The following is an 18,144-nucleotide window of genomic DNA, read 5'->3' on the forward strand; positions in this document are numbered from 1 at the left end:
GTCAATCATTAATGAATTCCCACGTGTCCTGTTCCAAGCAGGATGTCAAATATAGAATGATTTTACATAAAGGGAAGTAAAGTTTATTGAGATCATCTTTATTCTAATGAGCAATTTTATAATCTCTCTATTCTTTTTTGCAAAACCATTTTCATTGGCACTTAGCAGAGCTATACATACTTACTGTTTGTACTTTATGTTATAAATAGAACGATAAAGACATTTAAAAAGGGAATACTTTTATGACCTTAAGAGATTATTACTTAATACTTAAAATATTTTAATTGACTACTTTTGGTAGGTTCTCCTTCTTTCATAAACTAATCAAAGACATCTTTCTTCTTATCCCCCAGCAGAAAGGGAATGTATATTTGTAGACTCTTTTAGGAAGTCAAGATATTGGCATTGAAAAAAATAGTCTAAGCAAATATCAGTTGGACATGAGTGAGTAGTGGACACTGTTCTAGCATAATAACATAGGTCTTCTCCTAACTTCCTTGTTCTTCGGAAGAATTGTGATAGTCTTTTCAGATAGCAGTGAATATTTCCATATTATGGAGATTATTGAGAGAAAGAATTATGGCCAGAGGTGGTAAGTAGTGGAGCCCATGTTTAAGCACAGACCTTCTGACTCCAAGTCCATTGTTCTTGTTGTGCAAATGTATGTATCACAAGAAAATGTTGTCATTATTCAAAGCTCCAAGGATGAGTATTAATTCTATTTGGTCAAAAGGTTTAGATCATAAAACCATACCATTTCAAATTTCATTTAACCAGAAAATATTTATTGAACCCTGACCACTACAAAGTACTGTTAGTTGCTCCGTGGGATTAAATGAGCTCCTTGTCTTTAAGAAGCTTTTAGTGTAGTTGAGGTTCACATAAATATTAACAGAAAGGCCAAAAATATTTGAATGTGTGTGTAATATACATAGGCACTCTGTGTGTGCCCCCAAAACCGTCTCTTGCCACATGCCCACATCTAATAAATCATAGATGAATGAATGAATAGATGAACGAATGATTAACAAATGAGTCCAAATTAGGGCAAATTGGTTAGGGGGGGCTTTATGGGGGACATAGGCCTGTTGTAAAGGCTTGGAAGACAGCCAGGATGTGGATACCTGGGGAGCGGTGGTGCTGGAGAGGCAGCATTCTGGCCAGGAGACACGGCTTGATCAGAGAGGAAGGAGAGGGGGCAGCAGAACCTGTGCAGGGCTTTGAACAGAGCATTGGCCACGAGCCTGTAGAGGAGTAGGAGGTACCACTAGCACTACGGCTTTGAGCCTTTTAAATGCTCGGTTCAAGCATTTGCCTTTTATTCTCTAGGCAGTAGCTGCCACTGAAGATTTAAATTCCGGAATCTGATGAGTGACATTACCAAAGTGACATTTGATGTTGATTGACTTGCTGTTGGTACACAGGGTGTATTTCGGGGCGAAATGGGGAGGAAGAGGCGAGGGGTGAAGTCTTGGCCTAGAACAGTGGGCCCAGCATTTCAATTGGACTGAGCGTGCTGGCTTCTACGGCAAGGCCTGTCAGAACCTGGCTGCTCATTGTTTTAGGAAAGAGAACTTGTAGATATCAAAATGGAATCGCAAATAGAATAGAAGTTAGAGTTCACTGAGAACCAGCCTCTTGTAGTGTGTTCTGATCCAGGACTTCCAAGGTGTGGCTTTCTCCTAGCCTGGACTTTAAATATTTGTTGTTGTTCTTCTTCCTCTTTTATTTTTAGTATATTTTCATTGATTTCAGAGAGGAAGGAAGAGGGGGAGAAAGAGATAGAAATATCAGGGATGAGAGAGAATCGTTAATCAGGGCCCTTTTGCACACCCCATCCTGGGGATCGAGCCTGCAACCCAGGCATGTGCCCTGACCTCCTGGTTCATAGGTTGATGCCCAACCACTAAGCCATGTCAGCTGAGCTGTTCTTCTTTATGAAATAAAAATTTTAATAGTTTTCAAATACACCTCCCCTTTTTGGATTATTTATGTCATTCTCTTCTCTTCCTCCCCGCCCCCCAGAGGTAACTGCTATCCTGACTTTGTTTGTTGTACCCATGCTTTTTACTTTTACTCTTAGTGTATTTGTTTATGATATTTGATGTCATTTTCTATGCTTTAAAGCTTACTCAAATAGTATCACATTGTTTATATTGTTCTGCAAGTTTGCCTTTTCCCTGTAACACAGGAGATAATATCCATGTACCGTGTTTCCCCGAAAATAAGACATCCTTCGAAAATAAGACCTAGTGCATGGAAAAATAAGATATCCCCTGAAAATAAGACCTAGCGCAACTTTGGGAGAAAAAATTAATATAAGACACTGTCCTATTTTCGGGGAAACAGGGTATTTGCAGGACAGCCAGATATTCAATATTCCATCATATGAATATATCACACTGTCCATTTACCTTTTGATAACATTTAGGTTATTGATAATTTTTTTTGCAGTTATAAGCATTCCAGGAGCAAACATTTTTGTGCATGTTGCTTTGAATACACATGGTAATTGCCAGTTTTCTGGGTATGTGATTTAAGACTTAAATTTTGGACGTTTTAAGGGTGTGGAATAGTATTTCATTTTAGTTTTAATATGCATTCTCTGATTACTATTGCATTTACACATTGACCATTTTGGTTCTTCTGAATTGCCTGTTAATATGTTTTGTTTATTTTTCTATTGGGTTATATTAATTTATAATTATTGCTATATTTCAGATACTTCAAGTTGGAATTTAAAAATTTCAATCAACAAACAATATTATGTTAGTTTCAGGTATACAACATAGTGATTAGACATTTATATACCTAACTCAGTGATGACCATGATAAGTCTAGTGACCATTGCCTATATTCTGTACAGGTTGGCATTTTTCTTTTTTTGTTGTTGTTTTGTTTTTTCTTTTTTTGTTTGTTTCAGATTGGCATTTTTAACCATTGGTTAACTCTGTAACTCTCTTCTGGGTAATCCCATAAGATTATATATCAACTATGGTTTTCGGCAACATTGCTGGCAATAAAAATGACCTCTAATTGGTAAACTGCCTCTCAAATAGGAGGGTAAATGAAATAAAAGGGAGCATTCCTTGTAGGTGTCTTGGAGGCTTTGTGATTAAGGCCTTCTTCTGTCTTCCCACAGATGCCGCCAGCTGTCAGTTAGCCAGATATCACTGGTGTCCACTGCCTCTTGTCTTTCTCCCCTCCAAGCTTGGATAAACCATTGAAAGTTATATATTCAGTATATTGAGAGATTGAGCCTGGACACCCACCCACGCATCCCCACTGCCCCATCCTGGGCTGTGATTGTGGAGCTGCAGTCAGTCACTCTAGTTTTCTCTTTCCACCTCAGCAGCCAATCGCCACTGCTTTGGTCTCCGCTCTCCTCCATGTAGTAATACTTTAACATGTATAAATTTGAGCCACCCATGTGGGCGTTCCTGCACAATGAGAGGATTGGGCAAAATAATTATCTTGTATATGTGCTTGATCATTAAATTTACATGAAAGTTAATATAGTATCTATTACCGTAAAGAACTATATGTCAGTACAGTGCATATTAATACAGCACATATTAATACAGTATTTATTAAAGAACCAAGTCATGTTCTGGGTATGAATCCAAAATGGGGAGAATAGAAATACTTGCTTCCTAGGGTTGGTATAAGTGAGACAATGTATATGGAGTGCTTAACAGTAGGCTTAGCAATTACTAAGCACTCAGGAAATATTAGCTATTCTCAAAATTAGCTTAATCTCAAGTTTTGCTATTTAGAAGATATTAAAGTGTTACTATAATTACTTCATAATGCCTGCTGTATGTCCTGAAGCTTTTTCTATTTCACTTTATATGTCTTACTAAACAAAGACGGACGTTTCACGCAGTATTTTGCCATCATATTCATTACCTGCCTTTCCCTAAGCTGTCCCCTCTTGGCCAGAGCACACATATGATTTTGTCTTCATTTTTTCTGTTAAAGCATATTGTCACATATGTGAGCTTTGGCGATTTCCCTTCTAGGTAGTGTGCCATTTTATCTTTACCCTGAGCTATCTTAGGGACCCAGAGAGTGTGGCTCCTCCCAGGAAAAGGTCTGCTTTGCTCACTCACCAGTTCACGTTTCAGTAATTACAGTAGTTCTTCTCCTTTTTTGGTAATCTCTTCGTAACTAGTGTTTTTTTTAATTTTTGGTGTTTTTTTTTTTAAGTAATTCTTATTGTCTAAAGTAATATGTATGTCCCCCTTCCTCCCCCCAGTGTCCCCCTACAGCCCACTCCTGGCTCCCCTTCCCCACCCCAGACTTTCAGTACCCTATTGTCTGTGCCCTTGGGTTATGCGTATATGCAATCAAGGTCTTTGGTCAATTACCTCCCACCCATCCACCCTTCCCCGCCTTCCCTCTGAGATTCAGCACTCTGTTCCATGCTTCCATATTTCTTAGCTAGGAACTTCATTTAAAAGTCTGGTGATTTTTTTAAAGGTATATATTTCTTATTAAAATAACTGATACTGGCTATGTTTTTAAGGAAAACAAATTAACAGTTTTTACTATCTTAAAAGTGGGAGGCAGATGTCAGTGTACTCCTGTTCATTAATTTTTTTAGTTGATCATGTAATTGTGTTTGTGATACTTTATAATACTAGTAGTTGAGTATTTGAGCTATGGATTTGGTCTTTATTATTCTGTTCAAAGCAAATGAGTAGGCATGGTGCCTAGCTCAGTACTAACCATAAGTAGCCCTTTAATCCTCATTGAAGAGAATTCAAACTCTGAATGTATTAGGGCCAATAAGTAGTATTTTTGAACTGTTAAGATTATTTCTCCTCTCTGAGCATATATTCATAGATTGACAATATCTAAGCTATTGGATAATTGACCTTTATTTGATTTTGTTTTAGATAACTTTGCTGAGGAAGGCCCTATTTTTTGATAGAGATGTTGAATATAAAGGGGTGAGAGTAGTAGCTATCTGTCAGGTTTCCTTGGTTTACCCTCTGACTAATAATAATAAGCCTTGTGTTTAACACCTGAATCAGAAACCCGATGCAGTGAATTTGTGATTTACTCGGGAATTTTAATTTTTCATTTACATATGGCATAAGACTTTTACATGGGAGATCTCCCCTCAGTATCAAAACAGACATTTGTAATACTAGTGTACGGATTGAGGGTTTTGTTAATTGTGTCTTATTCTTATTTATTAATTGCTTTGACATCTTTGTTAGACTTTGTACATCAGTGTTTGAGACTAAATTTGAAATTTGAAACCTGGTTTATGTATAAATCAAAAAGGAATTTTTATGCCCCTAATTTCTATGTTATACTTATTTCTTCATCTGCAATTTTACAAATATTAGTAATTTTACTTAATAGTTTGCTATGAAACTACTTAAAAATCTCTGGAATAAAATGTTATTGAAATGCAGCAACTATTATGTCTGCCATCAGATTTAACAATTTAATAAAGGTATCATAATAAGAGCTATAGAGAAAACAAAGATGAGTAATACACAGACTCTGACATCAAAGAGCTTATAATCATAGTGCTGGTGCTGGGCCACTTTCAAGTTTATAATATATTTACTGTGAAATAAGTACATAGTCTTATTATTGCCTGTAATATAGAAAGAACATAGTATTTTCTTACATTTGTGTCCTCACTTCATGATACATTGCTTGGCACATACCAAGTGACCAGTGTTTATAAATTGACTGAAAGGTGCTGTCAGATTAGTGTTATGGTTTCTGGGGACTGATAGGGGGGAGTTCTCCTGTATGAATGGTTTAGGGAAGACTTCATGAGGAAGTGCTATTGAGATTATATACCTTGGAGGACCAGGAAGATTTGGGTAGCAGAGAATGGCTGGGAGAATCACTCTAAATTGAATGCTCGCGCAGTGATGTGCTTACATGAACACCCCAGACCAAGTCTGAGACACTGGACTCCAGTTTGTCCAGAACTGAGACCATAGAGCTAGGGGAATATTTGGTGGACAAACCTGGAAAACTAGGTACATTGCACAGGCCCCTGAATGGCAAATCGCTGTTTGAGGTAAGAATAAAAAGAAGAGGAAAGAGAACTGATATTTATTGAGTTCCTACTATGTGTTAAGAACTATGATAGATGGTTATTATAATTATCTCACGTAAGCTCTATGGTAACTTGCCGTGTTACCCATGAAGGAACTGTGACACTAGATAGAATTCAATACTGATTGCAGGATAACCTGAACAAGGAAGAAAACTGGCATGGAAAATTTCCGGGGGGAGCCTATTAAGAGACAAGGAAATCCTGGTAATTACAGGGGGACTGGGAAAAGAGGGCGATGTGATCAAATAAACTGCAAAGGTAGAATCTAAAGATCTTGGAAACTGGTTGGATTTGAAGATTCAGAGAGAAAGAAGGTTAGAGAAAGTCTACTTTTCGACAAAAAGCGAGAAGCAGCAGATATAGGAAGAGGAATTTCCTCAGAAAGGGGAGGAGTTCAGTTTTGGACACATCTAGGGAGAGATGTCTGTGCGAGGTTGAAAGCTGGGCACGGGGCTGGGTGATGAGACTAGGAGTGAGCATTGGGTCCCATTTATACAAATATGATCGTGAAACTGTCAGATCAGATCTGCAGGGAGTGACCTTCCAGAGAAGGAAAACAAAGGACGTCTTTCAAGTAATGCCCATAGTTTTGTGATTGTTGGGTTTTTTTTTGTCTTGTTTTGGGTTGATGACAGGTTGAGGTCTACTCAACATTGGGCAGGGAGGTGGGAAGAAAAGTGTGCAGTGTCACTGAAGCCGAGGGACAATGTTGGGGAAAAAAGGACAAGGCTTGAAGGAAATGGTGAGAAAATATGTGTTATCTGTGATTTTCAGGAGGGCCAGTGACCCCTGGCATATTTGAAAGGAAAGGGGTTGGTTTGGCTATCACAGTGATCGGAGGCATGCTACCTGTCTGAAGATCTAGGAAAGGGGGCAGTCTGTCCCTAGCAGCCCTATCAGAAATGTCCACAGCTTATCTCGGGTTCTGATCCCTGCATTCTTTTTCCCCCTTAGCACTTATTGATATCTTACGTATTGTATCTCTTATTTCTTTATCTTGCTTATTGTTCCTGTCTAAATTGTAAGGTCAGGAGGGCAAAACTTTGGATGGCATTGGCTCACCGATATATCCACAGTGCTCCATACATAGTAAAGATCTCAGTGAGTAATTGATGAATAGGTGTATGGAAATTATAGTGATTCCATAGCAGTCCTTTCTCCCCCTTTATACTATGAACTTATTTTATGGAGCAGAATCATCTTTTTTACCCCTGTTAATGTCTTGCATGTTTGTAGCTAATGTATAAAGTTTATTTATAGCAGCATCTGAGGGGGAAAACTAAGGGTTTGGACTCGGCTGGTGTGAGTTTGGATTTTTGGTCTTACTAATTTGACTACTAAATTAAACTACTAAACCATTCTCTAAGCTTAATTTTCCTTAGTTGTAAGTGGTTATAAATTAATACCTGTATTATAGGACTGTTGAGTGTATTAAAGAGACAATGGCTGGCACACATTGTGCACCCAATAAACAACGTGTTTTGCAAGCTTTCTGTGGTGTAGCCTGGAGTAAGTTACTTAATCTCAGTGAGCTTGTTTCTCATCTCTGAAAGGGAACATTAAACCAGTGTCCAGTGTCATATGTATGTGGTGGAGTCGGTGAGACACCGTGTGCAGGCACCTCGCTGGCGTCATGCTGCAGGACTGGCACACGTCCTGCCTTCTTTTTGTGGCCAGTGAAGTGGTTAAGAGCATAGACCCCAGAACCAGACTGCATGGATTTAGATCCTGGCCTTTTTACCACGTAGCTTTACTTGACCTAATCATACCAGCCCCATAGGGTTGTTGTAAAGAAAGACAGAGCTTGGAGCAGTACCTGGGTAAGTATTAAATGTATTTGATTACAAAGAATGTGTCTTTATTGCTTTTTTCCCTCTATTTAAACTCTTTAAGTAGTTTCACTTGATGTAATCTGAGTAGGATGCCTTGCTTATAAAGAATGGGCTTCTTTATAATGAAATTGGCCATCTTTAAGGGGATGATATAATAAAACATCAAAAACAGGAAAGCTACCCTCTGTGGTTTGACCCGGCTGGGTGCCGCAGCACGGTCCTGACCCTTCCATGCGCCGCGAAGAGAAAGCGGCCCTGGCTCCCGAGGTTGAGACCCACCCCCTCAGGAGCAGGCTGGGTTAGTGTTTATCTTTGAACGACTTTTTGTCACTTGGAAATTGGCCGCCATTTCCCTGACCCCGTATTCTGCCAGCGGGTTTCTGGAAATGGTTGGGGATGGAGTTTGAGTAGAACCCGGGAGGAAGCTGTGGAATTGGAGGGATAGGTGGTAAGAAGCTGGCCAATCTGGAAACCTGCCTCTTCCCCCCTTTCCCCCCACCTCTGGGCAAGACTTTCTTTTCCAACAAGTCATTTTTCTAACAAAACTCCAAGAACATGTCCCTAATTGTGCCCCTTGATTCTTCATCAAGGATAAAAGCTCGGTCTTCAAAGAACCACAGAGTTCATGCTATCACTGCAGGCCTGGCTGGATCTCTATAATGTCTGAAACAGGCTTAGAAAAAGAGAGGTCGCTGCTCAAATGTGATTCCTTTTCCATTCGCACAAGCTCCTGTGCAGAGCTGCTGGTGGTGACGTCCTCTCCCATTAGCAGAGTTTCTGCCGGACCTTCTCCTAGTGAGTCATGTCCACCCCAGATCCCTCTCCCACTTCACCCTGGGGCTGGGATGGCAGGCCAACTTCATCTCTGCTGCCAACGCCTATTGATTGCGGTGATTGCCTGGAGTGCTGTGCTGCGGAGGATGGAGAGGCCACACACAGGCTCAGAAGTGATTAATTAGCAGTGTCTGCTGTGCAGGGAAGACGGGGAACCGCAGCGTGTGCTGTGCATTTGCCAAACTTCACGATAAGGGTTGAGCCTTGAGAGACTCAGAGTCTCGTTTTGTGCTGAGTACTTTTGTCTTTGAATTAGTGTATGTCAATGACTTTGTTCCACAGTAAAATAGAAATAAATTAGGAATCATCTATTAGCTGGGATTACATAGACTGACCTGTGACGGCTTTTCATTGCGTGCTTAAGGAGGACCTTAGATATCTGAATTATTCTCAGTTCTCTCACTTCTGAAATAAATAAATTGTTCTCTGCCTTTTTATTGAGATTGTCTTGCTTAGTTGGCACCTGTTTTTATCTTCTGTTTTGTAAGTTTAGCAGAAAATGCTAAGTTGTGGGGTAATTCTACTTGTTGGACTACTGACAATTAACTGAATCACTTAGAACCTCAGGCACAGAGCAGGGGGCTGCACCCGGCGGGGAGGGTGTAATCATCACAGAAGAGACCAGGTGTCCCGTTCCTAAAGGAAAAGCCGTGTGTTTGGTGTCCTTGGTGTCCCTTCTCAGAGACCAGACATAAGTCTCAGTTTAACCTCTTGTATTTTGCTTTTTACATTCTTCTTGTGAATCAAAGTAAATCTTTCGTTTTGGCAGCTGACAAAGAACTAAACTATAGGTAAATTAGACTTCTTAAAAATTGTGGCAAAAATATCCATAACAGAATTATCATCTGAACCATTTTTTAAGTGTATAATTCTGTGGCATTAAGTATTTTCACACATTGTTGTACAACCATCACCAGGATCCATCTCCAGAACTTTCCATCTCCCCAATTGAAAGTCTGTCCCCATTAAACACCAGTTCCCCATTCCTCCTCCTAGCCCTGGCAGCCACCGTTCTACTTTCTGTTTCTCTTTTCCCCAGTGGTATGGAATTGTTTGATGTTACTATTGCCCATTGACCTCATCTGCAGCGGAGTGTGAGGATCACTGACCTCGAGAGGGTCCCTGGCCTCTCTATGTGAGGCTGGTGTTTTGTGTCACCCCGTGTCTGGCCAAAGCAGTGAGCCTCAACTGGTAGGGTCTTGACTGGGGGTGGGATGGGAAAGCTAGAAAACCTTGTAGCTTCTTCTCCGGGCCAAACAGAATTTATTTCTCACAACTGTCACTTACCAGGTTCTTCGCTGAACTGGATTTTAAGAGCTGGATTGTGCAGCTCTCTACAGCATGCAAAGGGCCTTGGCACCTTTGTCTCTGGCACTCGCAGTCCCCGGGGAGATGGGCACCATTGTTCTAGCTCTGTGAATTTGACAGCTCTAGGAAGCTCTTATAGGTTATAATGCTTTTGTGTCTTTCTCATCCATGCATCTTGTAGCATGGGTCAAAATTTTCTTCCTTTTTACAGGCAAATAATATTTCATTGTATGTATAGAGCACGTTTTATTTATCCATTCATCCGTCAATGGACCTTTTGGCTATTGTGAATAAAGCTGCTATGAACATAGGTATACACATGTTTGTTCAAGTTCCTGCTTCCGGTTATTTTAGATACTTACCCAAAAGTGGAATTGTGATTCTATGTTTGTTTGTTTATTTTTGAGGAATCACCATACAGTTTCCACAACATCTGTGCCATTTTCCATGCCACCAGCAATACACAAGGGTTCCGTTTTCTCCACATCCTTGCCAATGTTTATTTTTTTATAGTATTCGTTTTGTTGATAGTAGCCATCCTAATGGATGGGAAGCGGTATATCATTGTGGTTTTAATTCTTATTTCCATAACGGCTAAAGGTGTTTAGTATCTTTTTTCATATACTAATTGGCCATTTGTACATCTTCTTTGGATAAGTGTCTTCAAGACCTTTGCTTTAAAATCAATTTGTTTGGGTTTTGTTGTTGTTGTTATTATCTTGTAGGAATTCTTTATATATACTGGATATCAATCCCTTATCCAGTACTATATGATTTGCAGATTTTTTTTTCCATTCCGTAGGTTGTCTTTTCATGCTGTTGATAGTGTCCTTGGATGTACAAAAGTTTTTAATTTGGATGAAGTCCAACTTTCCTATTTTTTCTTTTCTTACATGTGCTTTTGTTGTCATATCTAAGAAATGATTATCAAATACAATGTCCTGAAGCTTTCCCCTGCATATTCTTGTAATAATTTTATAGGGTTAGCTCTTATGCTAATGTCTTTGATATACTTTGAATTAAGTTTTGTAATTATAAGGTAAGAGTCCAATATCATTTTGTTTGCATGTGGATATCCAGTTTTCCCAGGGCCAGAGACATGTGAAGACCCATTGAATGTCTTAGGCACCCTTGTCAAAAATCATTTGATCATGTGTATATTTATTGGTTGGCTGTATTAGACTTTTAAAAGGTTAGGTATCTTAGTTTACATGCAATCTCATCATTTCTCACTGCTATTGTTGCTACAACTTCCTAACTGCTCTCCCTAAGTTCTACCATTTTTTGAAGTACATACTATGGCAAACTCTTTCTTTAAAAAAAAAAAAAAAAAAATCATTTTCAGCTGCTCAGAATCTGCAGGTTCCCTTCCCCGGAGGGTGAAATCAGCCTCCTTCGCTCTGTAGATAAGGCTCATCCGAGCCTCGCTCATGCCCACCTCTCCAGCCTCTTCCCATGGGCCCCCTTTTGCTCTAGACATGGGCGCTCCCTGCAGCCCAAGTGAGACGTGTGCTCCTACACTCCTCAGCTTGTGCACCTGTTTCTCCTCTTCCTCATGCACTTGGTCCTGCCTGTCCCACAGGAGTGGCCTCTGCGGCCCTTCCCTCCAAGTCAGCATCCCCCTCCGCTCCTGTAGCAGCCAGCTCTCGCCTGGCATTTCTGGGCATGGTTGTAAGCTTGCCTTCCTCGGTTATGGGGCTCAGGAGGAGAGGGATTTTGTCCTGTTCGTTTTGTCTTGCCAGCACCTGACTTAGTGCCTCACTTCATTGATACTGAATGACTGTTTTTTGAATGAAATGAATTAATCTAAATCTGAAAAAGAAAAGGCAAGAAAGAAGTGAAAGACATCAGGTCACATATTAAAAATTGTTTTATTATAAACTTTCTGTGTTCTATGGGGCTTTAAAGAAACATTTCTTTCTTTTTTTTTTTTTTTTAATCTGGTGATATTTTCCCCATACTTGCTACTGTGATTTCAATTATCATTACCCTCTTCCAAACCAGGGTAAATAATTTAACCATATTTTGAAAGAAAAGGAGAGAATAAGGCGGAAGCAGAAAAAAGAGGAGCTGGGGTGAGGGGAAAGTGCTTCATTCAGAAGCATTTAACAAGTGACCTTGAAGTTGAATCAGTGTTGGTTCCCAGTGCTCCGCTGCAGGGACCCTGTGAGAAACCCCGTCTTACAAACAGCAAACACATGCTCCTCCACACCTTTTGTCAAGAGTGCCTCTGGTGCTGTGGAAATTTGGGATCGATGAATAATTAATGATTTGCCTCAGAAGATAGCATCTCCTCAAAGAGAAGCTTTTTGTCTAACTTGGACGATTTGCTTTATAGTGCCAGATTTGTGGACAGATGAAAACTTTTAGTTCGCTCTTAGTTCACAAGGTTTGTTAAGGAAGCACATGAACGTCTCACTATCTTATTACCTGTGGAACGTCCCTTTTTTTTTTTTTTAATATATTTTATTGATTTTGTACAGAGAGGAAGGGAGAGAGATAGAAACATCGATGAAAGTCATCAATCAGCTGCCTCTTGCACACCCCCTACTGGAGATATGCCCGCAACCAAGGTACATGCCCTTGACCAGAATCGAACCCGGGACCTTTCAGTCCCCAAGCCAACGCTCTATCCATTGAGTCAAACCGGTTTCGGCTGGAACGTCCCTTTCTGATCCAGGGAGAACAGTGAGCCGGGCTCTTCTGTCCCTGTGCGTGCCTGTCACTCCCTTTGGCCCATTTGGGAGGAGATCCAGAGGATGGCAGAGCTGGACAAGCAAATCTGGCTAATCCCAGAGTTAAGGAAGACAAGGTGTAGAAGGCCATTAGCCACCGCCATCAAAGGCCAGGTTATCGCTCCTCTGTTCTATCCCTGGAACCTCGACCTTTAAACATTTTAAAGAAGCAGTGTGGTCTAGTCTTTGCCTTCAGTTCCTTTTTGTTCTCTTAATAACAGTTTTCTCTTTAATTCATGTGTGCGTGATTCTGAAGTTAGGTATTTGAAAAAGTCTGGGAATTTGAAGTGGACACTTCAAGAGTCCCAGGATTACATGGCGCTCACAGTGTGTTTAGCCCCAAGATTTCACAATTCTGAATGGTCTGTGAGCCTGTCAGAGACCTTTAGGGAAGAATGCCCAGTCTCACAGGACTGGGTCAGTCAATGAAACGGGTTCTTGTGGCATATAATCTGCTTCCTGAGCCTGAGGCATTTTTCTGGCAGCCGGAGGTATAAGAGGTTTAAACCCTGGTAGGCCACTGGGCCTCTCATTAATTCTGCTGACCAGACCGCTTAGCATTTCAACTGGAACCTAGTAGCACTCCAGTGACTCCAAAGAATAACTGCCCCTTTAAAGGTGACTGCCTGCACAGTGGTTTGCATATGCACTGATTGGGAAGCATCTGGTTCAGAAGTTGAAGCCTCTGAAATCCTTGCGGTACAAGCGCTGGGATGGAGCTATAGTGTGCTGTTTGTGTATCGCCACACTTCATGAAGTGGGAGCGTGCCAGAGTTGTGTTTAGAACTGATTGCACTCTATAGTCCTCCTCCCCGCTCTCCTTTGTGTGGGCATAAACTGCAGTGATATCATGGACGATTATGCACTGCTGTTTGCATAAGCCTTTTTTTATTGGAAATAACCCAACAAAATAGTGCTCACTGCTAGCTTAGCACAGTTGGGTCTTTTCAAAGGCTAATTTCCCCACATATCAACAGAGTGAAATCTTTAGTTAATGTTAGCAGGATGGCATGCACAGGAAGTACATGCACTGGTAGGCCTTTCCTCTATCCCTGGCTCTGCTCTTGTGGAACGAGGTCAGCGGTCAAGTGTCATAATTCCAGGGCCACTGTGCGTCTAATGAAAAGAGCTAATTCAAATGGCAATGTTATTTTTCACTTTATCTTTTATAAAACTCATTGCATTAAAAGTATATTTAACATAGCTTGATGATTCTATATTTTATCTGGTTAAAAAATAGTTAGATATAATTCTATATAATAAAAAGCTAATATGCTAATTAGACCAAACAGCAGAACGACCATCCTGGACGACCTTCCAGGGGACCATCTGGACAGGCCATGGCTGTGAGGGCCGAGCCCATTGCATGAAATTTGTGCATCAGGCCTCTAGTAGGATTATAATGCTGATGGGTTTATGGATTAATGGCATAAATGACTTAAGATTTGTTCCCATACTGACTTCTTCAGGGGCTATCTCATTTTTATTCATGTGAATAAAATATGGTCATAATATATCAATAAAACTTTGTAGATTAAAGATTTGCCACTTTTTGATACAGTGTTCTCAGTTTATTTTTTGAAGTTAGTATTATGGAAATTTAGAATAGCATAGTAACCTCCCATGTACCCTTCACCCAGCTTTAGAAGTTTTCTTAATTTTATGTAATAATTTTATGAAAACATTATTACTAAAAATTTGGAAATCAGAATGAAAATCACCTATGGCCTCATCCACCTCACCAACTCTGATCATTGAATGTATTCTCTTCCATTCTTTCCTTAAGTTGTAATGGATAGATGCTGTTTCCTTCTTTTTGCTGAGCATAATATTAAACTAAGAGCTAACAATAACTATCATCAATTAATGTCCCCTGGTGCCAGGGCCTGGGCTAGTTGCTTTCCATTTGACTCATAGAATTGTAACAATAAGAACACAGTACAGGCATCTCCCCACCTGTCCCCATTTACAAGCAAGGAGCCTGAGACTCAGAGAGGTTAAGTAACTTACTCAAGAATTCTATATCAAGTATATGGGTTCAGACTAAGATGTAACTTTAAGGCCATGATCTTTCCTCCCTATAAAGTGACTTCTTCAAAAGAATATTTTTTTCGTGTTGCTACATGATTACATTTTTTAAGCAAAGAGGAATGTCAGTACATAAGTTTGACCACATAATCTATAGAAGCAGCATCAGAATAGATGATTCTAAGGATTTAAAGGGATAAAGGCATGATCCCTGCCCTTTAGTGTCTGATTCAGTGCAGAAAAACTAACCCCTATGACACATGTACAAAGAATACACAATAGGGCTTAATGTGGTAGTATTTGCTGTAGTAAAAACCCTACAGAAAAGGAGATAAAATGAGGATTATGTCCCATATGCAGAGAAGCCTGCTAACAGATTTAGGATTCCAGCTAAAATTAAGAAGACTGACAATGCCAAGTATTGGTGAGAATGTGGGACACCCAGGTTTCTCACGCGTGGCTCGTAGGAGGGTAAATGGTAAAACACTTCGGAAAACAGTTTGACACTTTCTTACAAAAATTTATTTATCTATGAGTCAGCAATTCCAGGCATTTACCTAGGAAAAGTGAAAGCTTATGTCTTAAAAGACACGTACATGTGTATTATAGCAGCTTGTATCTTATAAGCCTGTCTTCGTTTTCTTTTGTTGAGTAACAAATCACACAAACTACAACCATTTATGAACTCCCTGTTCTGGAGATGAGAAATTCAGCATGGCGTGGCTGGGTTCTCTGCACCGAGTCTCATGAGGCTGAAATGAAGGTGCCAGCAAGAATGAGTTCTCGTCTAGAAGCTCTGGGGAGAAAATCCACTTTCAGCTCCTTCTTCTTGTCGGCAGAATTCAGCATCTTGCCGCTGCAGGACTGAGGCCCCCTTTCCTTGCTGGGTGTTCGCTGGGCACCACTCTCAGCTCCTAGGGGTCACCTGCCTGCCTTGTCATGTGATTCCCCCCCCCCATCTCACATCACCAACAGCATATCGAACCCTTCTTGTGCTTTGAATTGCTGCCTTTTTGTACCGCCAGCTGGAGAGAACTCATCATGATTAGACCAGGCCCACCTCAGTCACCTCCCGGTCAGTTGCACTAACAACCTAACCACTGGGGTAGTTCCAGTCCTGAGGATGAGGAGGGTGCACACCAGTGGGTGTGGGTCTTGCAGAAGTCTCAGGATTCTGTCAACCACAAACCCTCAGTTGGAAACAACCAAGATGTGCATCCACAGGAGAATAGATAAACACACTGCTGGGTATAGCCATACCCCGGAAAACCTGTAGCCCTCACAAGGGACAGATTATTCATATTCATAATAACACAGATGGATCTCAGAAACTTGGTGCTGAAAGAAGAACAAAGAGTACTCATTGTATGATTCCATTGGTTTGAAGTTCTGAAAGAAGCACAACTGATCTGTGGTGATAGAAAATAAAAGTAGTGGTTATTGTGGGGATAAGAAGGTGGTGACAGCCTGAGAATGGGCGCAGGAGAACTTTCCAGGGGTGGTGAATGAGCGCGACCTCTCGGTATGAGTGTGGATTGCCGGTACAGAGGTGCTTTCATTTGTCACATGCTTAAGGTCTGTTTACTGCACTGACTGTAAATTCCACCCCGATTTATAGAAACTAAGACATTACTCTGCTGAGATACGCGCGTGCACACACACACACACACACACACACACAGTATATATGTATATATATACTATATAACATGAAAGCGAGAAACAACTTTACAAATTATCTATTCTAATTCCCTTGTAAGCACTGCGGACTTAAAGAAAAAAACTGAAAATTCCTCATGATAAAATCTGCTGTGGCCACCCTCTGCATTCAGGTCGGGAGTTAGACAAAGGCACCCATTGGTGCTGCCAGCAGGAAACGCAACAGGACAGGCAGCGACCACCTAGAAGTGTGAGCACGGATCTGGATGGAGACATTTTACTCAGACGTGCTTGGCAGGAGACAGTTTTCTTACTGAGGTTGATTTGATCAGGGAATTCACAGCATGATGCGGCTGCCCCGTGGTTTGGCTAAGAAATCAGTTGTAGAAACTCCATTGTGGTTATGGCTAATAAAGGGCATAAAGATAGTGTTTATCACTTCCCTTCCTCTATAGAAATCAATGATCTATAAGATAACCAAATGTTGTATGATGTTATGAACAGTAAAAGAACAAACTTAGGTAAATGGTGTTCACAAAGCTGCCCTCCACAATTTTTAGGCTATTCTATTTGTTTATTTGTTTGTTTGTTTTTTGTTTTTATTGATTTCAGAGAAGGGAGAAGGAGAGAGAGATAGAGAAATACACACCCACTCCATCCTACCAAAGCTACTTATATGTTGAGTGGTTATTATAATTCCAATAAACTAGGAGTTTTGGAATTAGTATTTTCAAATTCTTTGAGTTCTGAGAAATTGCAGTGCTTCGTATAGATAACTCATGATAATCCTCTGTGTAATTGCAGTACAACAGTTCTCTTTTTTTCTGTATTGCACGGTATAGTACTGGCTTGTAGTTTATGTAAAGGGATTTTGTTAGATAAACTCTTTGTCTTGATCTATAGATCATTAAAATAATTATTACTTAAAACATTTACACACAAAAACCCCATACTGTACAATTGCTCTCCCATGAGGTGGTAAATTCATAGAAACAGAAAGTAGATGGTGGCTGCCAGGCTGGGGGAGGGGAGCTGTTGTTTAATGGGTAGAGAGTTTCGGTTTTGCAAGATGGAAAAGTTCAGAAGTGTTGCAAAACTGAGTGTACTTATGATTGCTGAGCTGCACACTTTAAGATGGTTATGGGTATCTTACCACAATTAAAAGTAAAAGAAAATATTTTAATATCTACTACGTTTTTCATTTTTGAGATGAGAAAACTAAGGCAATAATTATAAGCAAGAAATGTAAGATGTCGCTTAAGCTGTTTACTTTTTTTCTCATCTGTGTCCATCCAGCTGTGTGTTGTGCCCCAGTGTGGCTTTCTTTGGGGGCGTGGAGGGGGATTGGGGGAGGCAACCCTTACCCCATCTTTTTTTTTTCTTCCCATTTTCGATTTTGCAGCACATCTTGCGCTTAAAACTCCTTCCCAAAGTTGCTTGATTGGTAGATTTAAAACATTTTAATTTGAAACAAACCATAACTGGAAACGAAGCAGGCATTCGTGCAATCTGCTGCTCATTGCCCAGCGCTTTCAGCCTGTTACCAGGGACATTTAGAAAGTAGGGAGCAGCCTCTGTGTCAGGCTCTGTGCTACCATTTCCACATATGTGTTTTGAGAATTGATTGTCTATCAGAAATGAATTAAATTGGCCA

The 18,144-nt window shown here is 40.4% G+C and overlaps 1 protein-coding gene across 6 annotated transcripts in view; it reads left to right on the top strand.

Annotated features, from left to right (window-relative positions):
• Positions 1-18,144, top strand: part of NCOA2 (nuclear receptor coactivator 2) — a 255,129-nt gene that overhangs the window by 115,232 nt on the left and 121,753 nt on the right. The window lies entirely within an intron of this gene.

The sequence above is a fragment of the Pipistrellus hanaki genome (genome assembly GCF_964339955.1).
Source record: "Pipistrellus hanaki genome assembly, chromosome: 17".
Taxonomy (NCBI): Eukaryota; Metazoa; Chordata; class Mammalia; order Chiroptera; family Vespertilionidae; genus Pipistrellus; species Pipistrellus hanaki.